This window comes from Nomascus leucogenys, chromosome 2, assembly GCF_006542625.1.
Source record: "Nomascus leucogenys isolate Asia chromosome 2, Asia_NLE_v1, whole genome shotgun sequence".
NCBI lineage: Eukaryota > Metazoa > Chordata > Mammalia > Primates > Hylobatidae > Nomascus > Nomascus leucogenys.
This window is the reverse complement of record NC_044382.1, coordinates 39505183-39520192: the sequence shown is the minus strand read 5'-3', so window position 1 is coordinate 39520192 and position 15010 is coordinate 39505183. Positions and strand designations below refer to the sequence as shown.

Sequence of the window (15010 nt, the reverse complement as noted above, 5' to 3'; positions counted from 1 at the left end):
TGGGGATGAGGACACATCAGGTAAGGCTCACTGAAGGTGGCAGCTCTGCAGCATAAAGTAGAGAACTGGCTGGGCGCAGTGGCTCACGCCTGTAATCCCAGCACTTTGGGATGCTGAGGCGGGTGGATCACCAGGTCAGGAGCTCGAGGCCAGCCTGGCCAACATGGTGAAACCCAGTCTCTACTAAAATTACAAAAATTAGCCAGGTGTGGTGGCACATGCCTGTAGTCCCAGCTACTTGGGAGGCTGAAGCAGGAGTATCACTGGAACCCGGGAGGCAGAGGTTGCAATGAGCCAAGATCGTGCCACTCCACTCCAGCCTGGGGCAACAGGGCAAGACTCCATCTCAAAAAAAAAAAAAGTAGGAAACTAAGGAGAGAGTACTCTGGGCAAAAGAACTGGCAGAGACACAAACATGAGGCATACTCAGAGGACCACATGGATCAGTTCATCAGGAGCAAGGGGCACATGTGGGTGATGGTACAGGACATATTAACTAAAATGGTAGGATGGGTATACACTGCAATAGGCTTGGAACACCAAGACAATCTGATACATTTGGAATTTATTCAGGAGCTAGTAGGTGCCATTGAAGGCTTCTGATATGGTTTGAATTTGTGTCCCCACCCAAATCTCATGTCAAATTGTAATCCCCAATATTGGAGGAGGGGCCTAGTGGAAGGTGACTAAATCATAGGGGTGGATTTCCCCCTTGCTGTTTTCACAAAAGTGAGTTCTCACAGGATCTGGCTGTTTAAAAATGTGCAGCATGTCCCCTTTGCTCTCTTTCTCCTGCTCCAAACATGTAAGACGTGCCAGCTTCCCCTTCGCCTTCCGCCATGATGGTAAGTTTCCTGAGGCCTTCCCAGAAGCAGAAGCCTGTACAGCCTGCAGAACCATGAGCTAATTAAACCTCTTTTCTTTATAAATTACCCATTCTCAGGTATTTGTTTGTAACAGTACGAGAATAGACTAATACAGCTTCCAAGCGTAAGTATTCTCTTATAAGCACAATACATAGGAAGACCCAAAGTGGCAGTAGTATATAGTGTCCTGGAGGAAGCAAAAGCAAGAAATAAGAGGGCGCTTCTGTAATAATTCTGGAGCAGTCACAGGAAACAGGGGAAGCAACAAAACTAGGTAAAAAAGATACTGCAGAGGCTCGCTAAAAAGAAAAAGACAATGGCATTTTCTTGAATGTACTAATTCCTATTGTTTACCAATTCAGATTGGCCTTCCCTCCAAATAGTGAGTTTTTTTACCTTATTTGTTTCATACAGAAAAGGCATGGTCTATAGTCATAGTGCTTGGATTTTTTTAAAAACTCAGCTCGAGATCGAAATAATGGGATTGGCTCCAGGGGCTTTTTCCTCACTCCCTTGCTACATGGAACCAGTTGTACATCTCAAAGGGAGAGACAGTCAACTTGAGCACAAAATCCGGGTCAGTGTATGTGACTGTGCCTCCGTGACTTTGCACAAGGACCAGAAATGAGCATACAAATCAGAGGAAAGCAGTGACAAAAGTCAACATTCCCTTGATGAGCTAATTGCTTCATGTCTGGCTGAAGAGCAGAAAGCAAGGAATAAGGAGAACACACTATCTGAGGGACCAGGCAGGCTCTAGACTAGCCAGCCCTACCCCAATAAAATCCCCACGTCAGAAACTGCCCCCGAAACAGGGCCTGCTGGCTTGAGCACCTGATGAGAGAGAACCTGAGAAAGATAAGCACTAAGCTGAGTAAGGAAGGAGATGGCAGAGAAGCAGCAAAGTTCCTTGCTACTCACAACTTTTAGTTATTCAGCATGAACTACCTATAACTATTGATATAAATAATATATAATACCAACCAACTAAGACAACAATGAGGTGATGGTTAAGATAAAACTTGCTTGGTCAGCATAACCTATCCGGAAACTAAGACGTGGCTCAGAAACTGGAAACTATTGTTGTCAGTAATGATGACAACACAGAGCATTTACATCAGGGGTCCCAAACCCCCAATACTGGTCTGTAGCCTATCAGGAACACATCCAAGGAGGTAAGCAGCGAGTGAGCAAAGCTTCATAAGCTGCTTCCCATCACTTGCATTAACACCTGAGCACTGCCTCCTGTCAGATCAGTGGCAGCATTAGATTCTCATAGGAGCACAAACTCTATTGTAAACTGTGCATGCAAGCGATCTAGGTTGAACACTCCTTATGAGAATCTAATGCCTGATGATCTGTCACTGTCTCCCATCACCCCCAGAAGGGACCGTCTAGTTGCAGGAAAACAAGCTCAGGGCTCCCACTAAGTCTACGTTATGGTGAGTTGTATATTTCATTACATACTATAATGTAATAATAATAGAAATAGGTTGGGCATGACGCCTGTAATCGCAGCATTTTGGGAGGCCGAGGCGAGTGGATCACCTGAGGTCAGGAGTTCAAGACCAGCCTGGTCAACATGGTGAAACCTCATCTCTACTAAAAATACAAAAATTAGCAGGTGTGGTGGTGCACATCTGTAATCTCAGCTACTCAGGAAGCTGAGGCAGGAGAATTGCTTGAACCTGGGAGACAGAGGTTGCAGTGAGCTGAGATTGTGCCACTGAACTACAGCCTGGGTGACGGAATGAGACTCTGTCTCAAAAATAATAATAATAATAGAAATAAAGTACACAATAAATATAATGCGCTTGAATCATCCCCAAACCATCCCCCACATCCCCCAGTCCATGGAAAAATAGTCTTCCACGAAACTAGTCCCTAGTGCCAAAAAGGTTGGGGACTGCTGTTTCACATTGTGCCAGAAGAAGCACCATATCTATTCTCTCAATTCTTCTTAAGATAGCTATAAAAATACGTATTACTATTCGCATTCAACAGATCATAAAACTAAGGCTTAGAGAAAATAAGTAACTTACAATCTGACAACTAGTAAGTAGATATCAGAACGTAAATCCAAGTGAGTCTGACTCCAAAGTGTGTTTAAACCAATCTGACATACACTCATTCCTTCTCTCTTTCTCTTAGAGATGTATTGAAGGTTTGCTTGGATCACCAGATAAGGTCCACTGTTACATCTGGCCTCATTCTTTACAGAAACACATAAGTCTGGCCTGAGCACTATTTGTTTCTAATATGGAGGAAGACTTCAAATTCATTTCCTCTGAGGTAAGAGCAAGAGAAAACACATTTCGACATGAGTAGGAGGAAAAACAGCATGACAGCAAAAATCTTCAACCATGAGGGTACAAAATCATGTACAAGGCAGTAAGTGGAGACAGGGCCTCCTCCTTCCCAGGAGACTTCTAACTGCAAAAGCATCCTGCATCTTACAATGCTTTAAACAATTCTAACAACTTCTATGGCCACCCTTTGTAAGACACCTAGCTTGTGTCCCAGCTCTAACACTAGAGTCCCACTATTACGTGGGTGGCCTAAAAAGGATCCTACCATTAGGTGGCCCACTTCACTTCTCTGGGGCTCAGTTTTTGTCGTCAGAAAAATAAAAACCTATCAAATGCAAAATGGAGGCATTGGGCAGTAACAGAACTAGAAGTGTATCTCCTGACTCTTCACTCATCCACAGTACCACAAACAGCCAGCCCTGATGTTTGCAAGGAAATAAAGATCTCTATAATATCTTCCAGCCCAAAACACAATCATTTTAGACTTTAGCAGCTAGGTCCAAGGATGGAGACTTAACTTCAAGAATACAGTCAAACCCAACTCCCCATGAGTATGAGATGGGGTGTGGGGAAAAACAAGAAGCAACCTTAGGCCAGACACAGTGGCTCACACCTGTAATCCCAGCACTTTGGGAGGCCGGGGTGAGCAGATTACCTGACGTCAGGAGTTCAAGACCAGCCTGGCCAACATGGCAAAACCCCATCTCTACTACAAATACAAAAATTAGCTGGCCATGGTGGCAAGCACCTGTAATCCCAGCTGCTCAGGAGGCTGAAGCACAAGAATCACTTGAACCTGGGAGGCAGAGGTTGCAGTGAGCCAAGATCACACTCACACCTGGGCGACAGTGAGACTCCGTCTCAAAAAAAAAAGCAAGTTTAAATACTTACTTACCAGCTGGCCCTTTAAGTTTCCAATACCCACTATCCACAGCACTCAAAGCATGACCAATCAATGTTGTCTGTATCGATTGTCCTACTTTATGTTATTCCACTGGGCTGAAGCCTGCTAGTTTTCTAGAGTTTGGTAAGATGGCTGCTGTCCCCTTGGGAGCCTCACAGAAATGAGATTATCCCCAGAGGTAAAGAAATGTCCATTTAAAAGTCCACTGGTACAGCTGGGCGTGGTGGCTCACACTTGTAATCCCAGTGCTCTAGAAGGCCAAGGTAGGGCATCACTTGAGGCCAGGAATTTAAGATCAGCCTGGGCAATGTTGCAAGCAAGACCCTGTCTCTTTAAAAAAAAAAAAAAAAAAATTAAATTAGCCAGGCATGGTGGTGCACACCCATGGTCCTAGCTACTTGGGAGGCTGAGGTGGGAGGATCACTTGAGCCCAGGAGTTGGAGGTTGCAATGAGCTATGATCACACCACTACACTCCAGCGTGGGCAACAGAGTGAGACCCTCTTAAAAACGGCCAGGCACAGTGGCTCACACTTGTAATCCTAGCACTTTGGAAGGCCGAGGCCGGCAGATCTCGAGGTCAGGAGTTTGAGACCAGCCTGGCCAACATGGTGAAATCCCATCTCTACTAAAAATACAAAAATTAGCCAGGCATGGTGGCAGGCACCTATAGTCCCAGCTACTCGGAAGGCTGAGGCAGGAGAATCACTTGAACCTGGGAGGCAGAGGTTGAGGTGAGCCGAGATCACGCCACTGCACTCCAGCCTGGGCAACAGAGCAAGATGCTGTCTCAAAAAAAAAAAAAAAAAATCCACTGGTGAGTGAGGCATGGTGGTACATGCATGCAATCCCAGCTACTCAGGAGGTTGAGGTGGAAGGATTGCTTGAGCCCAGGAGTTCAAGACCAGCCTGGGCAACATAGCAAGACCCCATCTCAAAAAAAAAAAAAAAAAAGTCCATTGGCATTAGCTTTCCTCACCAGAACTTTGGGATGTATCTCAGGTTATTCTTCCAGTTTCTAGATCTCTTTCCCATCACAAGACTGAAGGAGCAAACTACTTGCAGAGATGGAAGTAGCCAGATGTGGAGATCAGTTCACTGACCACTTTGATGTTGTTCTGCCAGTGATGATAAGTGGTAACCAAAAGGGATGATCAAGAACTTCCTCAGTCACAACACAGCCTGTGAGCAGACCTCAGAAACATACCCCTCCCCGTTTCTCTGTAGGTGTGAAATGTGAAATGTGACAAGGGCCAAACATCAGACTCTTCCCAAAGGTTCCAATGTCCAGTCTGGGGGCACCTGGGCCAACACAGCAGCCCCAGCTGTGAAGATGGAAGGTCCAAGAGGCACCAGAGAAGCAGATGGTAAATGGACCACCTCAAAATCCAAAGACTGGAAGAAAATTAAAATAAAGAATAAACTTGGCTGGGTGTGGTGGTTCACACTTATAATCCCAGTACTTTGGGAGACCGAGGCAGGAGAAATGCTTGAGCCCAGGAGTTCAAGACCAGCCTGAGCAACACAGTGAGGCTGTCTCCACCAAAAAAAAAAAAAAAAAAAAAAAAAAAAACTAGCCAGGTGTCGTGGCACATGCCTGTAGTACCAGCTACTCAGGAGGCTGAGGCAGGAAAATCACTTGAACCCAGGAGGCGGAGGTTGCAGTGAGCCAAGATCGCGCCATTGCACTCCAGCCTGGGCAACAAGAGCGAAACTCAGTCTCAAAAAAAAAAAAAAAAAAAGGAAAGGAAACGAAAAAGCTTGTAGTACTAGTTGTTTCTTCTGGATAAAAAACAGGCCTTGATGACTATATTAAAGAAAGAATATCAGATAAGACCATGCATTCTCAATGAGTGCAGTATCACCCCAGCAGGGGTGAAAATTGATTCTTGGGGGAAAAAAAGTTAGATATTACAATGGTTTGTGGCCATCCAAAAGGCCACAATACAAAAACAGATACACAGTACATCTGTGGTATTAAAATTCCACTGGGGGTAGCTGGGCACGATGGCTCACGCCTGTAATCTCAGCACTTTGGGAGACTGAGGTGGGCAGATCACTTGAGGCTAGGAGTTCAAGACCAGCCTGGCCAACATGGCAAAACCCCATCTCTACTAAAAACACAAAAATTAGTTGGGCATGGTGGTGGGCGCCTATAATCCCAGTTACTCAGGAGGCTGAAGCACAAGAATCACTTGAACCCAGGAGGCAGAGGCCACAGTGAGCAGAGATCACACCACCGCACTCCAGCCTGGGTGACAGAGTGAGACTCCCTCTCAAAAAAAAATTCCATTGGGGAGTAGACAATTAAGGGAAAAAAAGTCTCAAAATATGATAATGAACAAAAGGTTGAAAAATAATTAGATGAACCCAAAGGGTTGAGTCTTAGATAAACCCTAAGGACAGAGTGCTCATTAATTTGTATAATGGTCATGGGTAGGGTACTAACTTGTCCTGGTTTGCCCTGGACTTTCCTGCTTTTGGCACTAAAAGTCCCACATATGGATATCCCTCTGTCCTGGGCAAACTGGCATGGTGGTCCACTCTTCTCGAGAGAGATCAATGAAGGCATTCCCATTTCACAAATGAGGTGACACCAAGAAACACAGTGGTTGTCACGGATTCACAGCACTTTAGCAGCATTCCTGAGGCAAGGCTGGCTCTTTCCATTTGTCTAGTCCTATGCTCACAACTCTCTACCCCTGACTTCCACTTTGGCAGAGAATGTTATTCATGAATTGATTATGCCACTTCCTTCTCAATACCAAAGCCAAGGGCAGTATCAGGAGGATAAAGGCAGACATGGCCAGCCAGCACAACCACACCCTTGTCTTATAGCTGCCTGGTGGAACCTGAAGGAACTACAAGTCTGGGCTGAACATAGTTTTGTTGCTACTGGATTCTGGGTAGAAATTTGCAAAAGTAAGAATGCCAGGTGTAAACTCCTCACAAGCTAGGAAAATTCCATGAGGTTCTCCGCATGTGTCTGAGCAGCCCGAATCTTTTACAAGGTTTTTGTCCCAAAGATAAACTCAGTTATTGCTTATGCTAGGAATCAGGGGTTACCCAAAGCCTCACTCTGAATGGCAACAGGCTATTCTCCTACTCCCCTACTCAGTAGTGAAATCCTTGGTGAAAGTAAAGGAAGAAAAGAAAAGAGCAGGCTATTCCCTCTTTAGACTACATGTAATTAAAATACAAGGCTCTCTGCTGTAGAAGACTAAGGTTTGCAGTTTAAGGCCAACTCAGAAAAGGATAAAGTATTCATCCTTGCTCAGAAAGAGAGAAGATTAGCTCCACAGGATGGGTCTCCAAATTGACACCAAATCCACAAGTTAGAGATGGCTGTGCTACAGAGCATGATCCAAGCACCATCTGGAGTCCCCGGAAAAAAATCCCTAGGAGTAGCGACCAAGGGACTAGCATTGTAAGAGAGTTCAGATTAGCTCTCCTGAAAAGAGGCTTACTACAAGAGACTGGCAGACAGCCTCTGCGCAAAACTTCACTTAGGAAAGGATAGAAAATGAATGAAGAAAGACAGGGGGAGGCTGAGCAGGTCAGAGTATGAATCCACAAGTATGTGAAAAAGAGAATCCACCTATTTCGAAAAAGGTACAACTTCCTTTAAGAGCCTTTTTTTTTTTTTGAGACAAGAGTCTCTCGCTCTGTCACCCAGGCTGGAGTGCAATGGCACGATGATCTCGGCTCATTGCAACCTTCGCCTCCTGAGTTCAAGTGATTCTCCTGCCTCAGCCTCCCGAGTAGCTGGGATTACAGGCATGCGCCACCACGCCCAGCTAATTTTGTATTTTAGTAGAGACGGGGTTTCTCTATGTTGGTCAGGCTGGTCTTGAACTCCCGACCTCAGGTGATCCACCCGCCTCAGCCTCCCAAAGTGCTGGAATTACAGGTGTGAGCCGCTGCACCCGGCCAGAGACTGTCATGTTCTTTTGAATATTCTCATTAATGGCAAATCTTCATTCTTTGAGGGTGAAAACATTTATTGCATTACTATGTCCCAAGAGCTTTCATGTGTAATACGTCATTTAACCACCCTTCAAAGTAAATATTATTCCCAGTTTTTGGTTTTTTTTTTTTGAGACGGAGTCTCACTCTGTCGCCCAGGCTGGAGTGCAGTGGCGTGACCTCGGCTTACTGCAAGCTCCGCCTCCTGGGTTCACGCCATTCTCCTGCCTCAGCCTCCCAAGTAGCTGGGACTACAGGCGCCCACCACCTTGCCCGGCTAATTTTTTATATTTTTAGTAGAGACGGGGTTTTACCGTGTTAGCCAGGATGGTCTCGATCTCCTGACCTCATGATCCGCCCACCTTGGGCTCCCAAAGTGCTGGGATTACAGGCGTGAGCCACCATGCCTGGCCCTATTCCCACTGTTATGTAGTGGTACGTTGAGCCCCAGAGGTGAAGTAACTTATCCAAGGTTATGTGGCTAATAAGTGGTAGACTCAGAATTAAAACTCATGTTCACCACCCTCCAAAAATCTGTTATTTCCACTTCAAAAGAACTGTTAACCCATCTGAAGACAAGGCAGGTGACAAGGTTGCTTACCCATGCCATTTGGGGTTAAATATATATAGGCTGTGTGCAGTGGCTCACGCCTGTAATCTCAACATTTTAGGAGGTCAAGAAAGAAGAATCACTTGAGGCCAGGAATTCAAAAACAGCCTGGGCAACACAGCGAGACCCTGTCTCTACAAAAATTAAAATTACAAAATTAGCTGGGCCTGGTGGTGCGCCCCTGTAGTCCCAACTACTCAGGAGGCTTTAGTGAGAGTATTACTTAAGCCCAGGAGTTCAAGGTTGCAGTGAGCTATGATTATGCCACTGCACTCTGGCCTGAGCCACAGTGTGAGACCCCATCTCAAAAATAATAATACAGTATGGTTTAATATATTAAAGAAACTGATCTCTCACATGGTTCAAAAAGGTCTCTGAAAACAATTCCAGAGGTGGATTTTCAAAACTGCCTTGGACAACAGCCAAATCACTTAGGCATGCCATCCTCAACTCCCACCACCTACACCTGCACACATCACTCTAAAGGAGAACATTCATTGGTGGATTAAGTTCCCACATGTCAGTTATTTTAAAATCCATTTTGTTACCTTTCAGTTTCACTTAATCAGCCTCTTCTCCTGCCAGTGAAACACACCAGGGCTCACAGTTGGCCTCAGTAGAGAATAGCTGGCCTTCAGAAAACAGCAGGGAAGGGAAAGTAAGTGGGAATCAAAGTACTAGGCAACTTTTCATTCCTGGACTGCCACATCCCTACTAACATTTCCATCACCTGTAAAATGGGAGCAGAAAGTCTCTTCTATTGCCAATTTCATTAAAACAGCACATGTATTCATGAGCAGATTAAATTCACTAAACAAATGAAAGAAAGGGGAAATAAATGTGGTGTGGTAACACCATCTTAAAAACCCGAGGGCCATGTTCTCAAAACCACAGACCAAGTTCTGACCCATGTTATACAAATATCAATCCCAATATCGTTACACTCTGGCTCCCATCAAAATCTACCCAATCCCCAAATCTGGCTATACTTTTATCAGAAAAGAAAAAAACTTGGGTGGGGTGAGAGCAGAAAAGACACACATACAACAAAATATCTTTCACAATGTCAAAAAAAAAAAACCTGTTTATATGCCGGGCGAGGTGGCTCATGCCTGTCATCCCAGCACTTTGGGAGGCCAAGGCAGACGGATCACCTGAGGTCGGGAGTTCGAGACCAGCCTGATCAACATGGAGAAACCCCGTCTCTATTAAAAATAGAAAATTAGCCGGGCACGGTGGCGCACGCCTGTAATCCCAGCTATTCGGGAAGCTAAGGCAGGAGAATCTCTTGAACCTGGGAGGCGGAGGTTGCTGTAAGTTGAATGGCACCATTGCACTCCAGCCTGAGAAACAAGAGGGAAACTCCGCCTCAAAAAAAAAAAAAAAAAAAAAAAAAAAAACTGTTTATATAAACATATCACTTTCTTCTCTTAGCAAATATGTTTCATTCTCCTCCTGTCTACTTAGTTTGGGTTAACTTAACCCCCGCCCCATCTCTCAGATCAGCTTATGTTTTTATTTAGGTTTATTGAGGTGGGAAAGCCAACTGAACTTTAATCGAAGCCAGGCATTTAAAAATATTAGAAAACTGATCTTACGTATATAGATAGTCAAATATTTTTAAAAGACATCAAATGGCATTCTAATTCCTCCTGTGCAAAGAAAGCCTCAGCCTCACAGGTGTTAGCATTTCCTGATTCCTGGCTTTTCCCACTCAGAGCCCCATTCCAGGGGCTCATATGTCAAGTCATTCTCTCCTGACTTCTGAAGCAGGGATTTTCAAAGCCAGGATTCCGGGACCACCTGAATGAGAACCCCCTGGGGTACAGCTTGCCCACGCACCATCTTATCGGAAATCCCAGGGAATGGAGCCCAAGGCTTATGCACAAACCCCCTAGACGACCTGAGAGATAACACTAACCAATGCCTGTAACCTCTAAAGGCAAATTTTCCAGGACAAAGAACAACAAGCAATAAGAGAGTGACAATAATTCCACATGGGAAAAGACACACGGGTCTCGGAGATCAACACCAAGCCACCCCTTCTTCGGACAGATACGGAAACTTAGGCTGGGAGAATGAAACAGGCAAGGGCACTAAAAACAGGTGTGGAGCCAAAGCCAATCTCGAATTTCCACGGCCTCGTCTCCTGCCAATAAAGAGGTGAATGGAGACATTCTGAGTGGGAAAGATAAGAAAGGTGGGCCTTCGGCAGGGAGCCCCCGGCCCACTTGGACGTCCCGCTTTGGAGACACTAGTGAGGATGTGTGGGTCCCGAGAACATTGCTAGGAAAGCGCCGAGGCCGCCGGCAGGATGAGGCCCAGGAAGCGCCCTGAGCCCCCCGCCCAGCTCCACTGCCGGGCGGCCCTCACCGCCCCTACCTTCGGCTTCCGGCAGCCGAGTGGCAGCCACAACTCCCACAATTCCGGGCGGCCGCGGCGGTGACCAGCTCTCCCTGCGCAAACGCCGCGGCGACCGTCTGAGCCCGTGAGCTGGCAGCTGTTACGCCGCTCGCGGCCTCGCCCAATCGCAGGCCGCCAGAACAGTGCGCGGCGCCCCCTGCCCCGCACCGAGGTGGGAGCCCCGCCCCTAGCCCCGCCCTCTACAGACTCTTGCACGAGCTGCCCCCGTGGCCCCCCCCCCTTGAGGAGGGAGGGCTGAAGAGATACCTCCACGCCTGCTTCTGCTTCCAGGCTGGAACTGCGAAGTTTTCTGGCTGATTTTACAACAGTGTAATTTCTTTCTAGCGGAAGGACCCTCAGAAAGCAATCAGAGGGGTACGGAGTAAAAATAAATCAAGTTCTTGTGACTCAGTTTGGGACAGAAGCCGAGAGTCTCCAGCAATAAAATTTCTCGCAAATTCATGCAAAATAGGACACCTTTAAGTCACTCGCTTTATATACTTGTGTAGATTTTTTACAAGGACCAGTTATTTTAAAAATAGCATCAGGTGGCCGGGCGCGGTGGCTCACACCTGTAATCCCAGCACTTTGGGAGGCCCAGGCGGGCAGATCACTTGAGGCCAGGAGTTCAAGACCAGTCTGGCCAACATGGTGAAACCCCGTCTCTACTAAATATACAAAAATTAGCCAGGCATGGTGGCGGGCGCCTGTAATCCCAGCTACTTAGGAGGCTGAGGCAGGAGAATCGCTTGAACCCACGAGGCAGAGGTTGCAGTGAGCTAAAATCGTGCCACTACACTCCAGCCTGGGCGACAGAGTGAAACTCTGTCTCAGAATTTAATAAAATAAAATAAAGGTCACTTGAGATTCTGATTTTTTTTTTAAGACAGAATCTGTGTTCCCCAGGCTGGAGTGCAGTGGCACTGAGAGGTGACAGCGTGCTGGCAGTCCTCACAGCCCTCGCTCGCTCTCTGCGCCTCCTCTGCCTGGGCTCCCACCTTGGTGGCACTTGAGGAGCCCTTCAGCCCACCACTGCACTGTGGGAGCCCCTTTCTGGGCTGGCCAAGGAGGGATCAGGCTCCCTCGGCTTGCGGGGAGGTGTGGAGGGAGAGGCGCCAGCGGGAACCGGGGTTGTGCACGGCACTTGTGGGCCAGCTGGAGTTCCGGGTGGGCGTGGGCTTGGTGGGCCCCTCACTCAGAGCAGCCCGCAGGCCCTGCCGGCCACAGGTAATGAGGGGCTTAGCACCCAGGCCAGCGGCTGCAGAGGGTGTACTGGGTCCCCCAGCAGTGCCAGCCCACCGGCGCTGCGCTCGATTTCTCACCAGGCCTTAGCTGCCTTCCCACGAGGCAGGGCTCGGGACCTGCAGCCCGCCATGCCTGAGCCTCCCACCCCCTCCATGGGCTCCTGTGCAGCCCGAGCCTCCGCAAAGAGCGCCACCACCTGCTCCACAGCGCCCAGTCCCATTGACCACCCAAGGGCTGAGGAGTGCGAGCGCACGGCGCAGGACTGGCAGGCAGCTCCACCTGCAGCCCCGGTGCAGGATACACTGGGTGAAGCCAGCTGGGATCTTGAGTCTGGTGGAGATGTGGAGAACCTTTATGTCCAGCTCAGGGATTGTAAATACACCAATCAGCACCCTGTGTCTAGCTCAAGGTTTGTGAGTGCACCAATCGGCGCTCTGTATTTAGCTGCCCTGGTGGGGCCTTGGAGAACCTTTATGTCTAGCTCAGGGATTGTAAATACACCAATTAGCACCCTGTGTCTAGCTCGAGGTTTATGAGTGCACCAATCGACACTCTGTATCTAGCTGCCCTGGTGGGGCCTTGGAGAACCTTTATGTCTAGCTCAGGGATTGTAAATACACCAATCAGTACCCTGTGTCTAGCTCAGGGTCTGTGAATGCACCAGTCGACATTCTGTGTCTAGCTGCTCTGGTGGGGCCTTGGAGAATCTTTGTGTCTAGCTCAAGGATTGTAAATACACCAATCGGCACTCTATCTAGCTCAAGGTTTGCAAACACACCAATCAGCACCCTGTGTCTAGCTCAGGGTTTGTGAGTGCACCAATCGACACTCTGTATCTAGCTGCTCTGGTGGGGCCTTAGAGAACCTTTGTGTCAATACTCTGTATCTAACTGATCTGATGGGGACATGGAACACCTTTATGTCTAGCTCAGGGATGGTAAACGCACCAATCAGTGCCCTGTCAAAACAGACCACTCGGCTCTACCAATCAGCAGGACGTGGGTGGGGCCAGATAAGAGAATAAAAGCAGGCTGCCCCAGCCAGCAGTGGCAACCCGCTGGGGTCCCCTTCCGCATTGTGCCAGCTTTGTTCTTTTGCTCTTTGCAATAAATCTTGCTACTGCTCACTCTTTGGGTCCATGCTGCTTTTATGAGCTGTAACACTCCCTGTGAAGGTCTGCAGCTTCACTCCTGAAGCCAGCGAGACCACGAGCCCACCGGGAGGAATGAACAACTCCAGACAGGCCGCCTTAAGAACTGTAACACTCACCTCGAAGGTCTGCAGCTTCACTCCTGAGCCAGTGAGACCATGAACCCACCAGAAGGAAGAAACTCCGAACACATCCGAACATCGAAAGGAACGAACAACTCCAGATGCGCCACCTTAAGAGCTGTAACACTCACCGCGAGGGTCCGCGGCTTCATTCTTGAAGTCAGTGAGACCAAGAACCCACCAATTCCGGACACAGCACGATCTTGGCTTATCGCAGCCTTGAACTCCCAGGCTCAAGGGATCCTCCCCCTCAGCCTCCAGTAGCTGGGACCACAGGCGTGTGCCACCGTTGCCGGGAAATTTTTTTTTTTTTTTTTTTTTTTACAGACAGGGTCTCACTATGTTGCCCAGGCTGGTGTCAATGCAGTTGTAATTCTGCTGTACCAGTGAATATCATACTTTCTGTGCTAAGTGCTGCATGTATATTATATTTACTTATAACGTCCTCCGAGCAGAATGGTCATCCGCTTTTTATAAATGGGGAAGCTGACGCTCAAAGAGGCTAAAGGAGTTATACAAAGTCATACAGTCAGGAAGTGGTAGAGCTGGGAGTTAAAGCTAGATTTAGGTGTCTCCAATGTCCTGTTCTTTTTCCACTATTCCACTTTTAGACCTTCCCCTTGGCTAGACATGCTTAACCTGATGAATAAAATGACTGCCCCCTCCTGCCCTCAGAACCCCCACACAGTGATTCCTGGTCATTCATGAGTAAAGAAAACAGTAATCCAGACAGTTACCTCCCCAAATGGCAAGTATTTCCCAATAGCAAACAACCTATTTCTGGACTTCCCTTCCCTTTTCTATGTACTCTACAAGCTTCTAGCAGACAATTTACCTTCTTGATTATGTTTACTTCAAGCAGATGGGAAACTGACTTCATAGCCACTGAGCAAACCTTGGTTACTAGCATGGGAAGGGAGAACAAGCCCCTGGGCAGTAGTTCAGTGAATAGTGCCAGTTTATGAGAAAGGTCTAGATAAAACACCTAGGGCTTGATTTGGAAAGAGAACAGCTCACTTTTCCCCTGGAACACCCAGGAGACCAGTGAGAAGAACTGGGCCTAAGAATAATTCTAGCTTATGTCACTGCCTAGTACCATGAGTACAGATAATAAATGTTCAACAAATATCTCATGAGTGATAAATTACAGAATGAACATATAAATTATAATAAGACTGGCACGAGTTATAAAAAAGATGTTAATAAAGTGCTACAAGAGTAAGAGCCTTAAAAATAGAATAAGCTGAAATCTTATAATAGCATGAATAAATGAATGATTGGGCCAAGGGAACAGTCCAGCTGAACACAGCTGCCAGTGCTCAAAGCGGGGCCTTTCTCCTTGGGACAGATCTAACCAGCTCAGGTATGTGGTAGGAAAGGGATATTCTGTCTCCCACTGCCACCCCAGGCCTGGTCTCCAAACCTTGAAAAGCCCT

General features: G+C 47.3%; 1 protein-coding gene across 4 annotated transcripts in view; it reads right to left on the bottom strand.

Annotated features, from left to right (window-relative positions):
* SIL1 (SIL1 nucleotide exchange factor) overlaps positions 1–11226 on the bottom strand; it is a 241129-nt gene extending 229903 nt beyond the window's left edge. For 2 of the 4 annotated variants that reach the window (XM_030828519.1, XM_030828513.1), the window contains exons 1-2: positions 11037–11146; positions 9203–9286 (exon numbers count right to left, since the gene is read on the bottom strand). The gene's annotated coding sequence lies outside the window, so the exon portion shown is untranslated. Of the gene's footprint in view, positions 1–9202; positions 9287–11036 lie in introns of all 4 variants that reach the window. The other 2 variants (XM_030828508.1, XM_030828525.1) reach the window with 2 other exon arrangements.
* Between the last annotated feature and the right edge of the window lie 3784 nt (positions 11227–15010).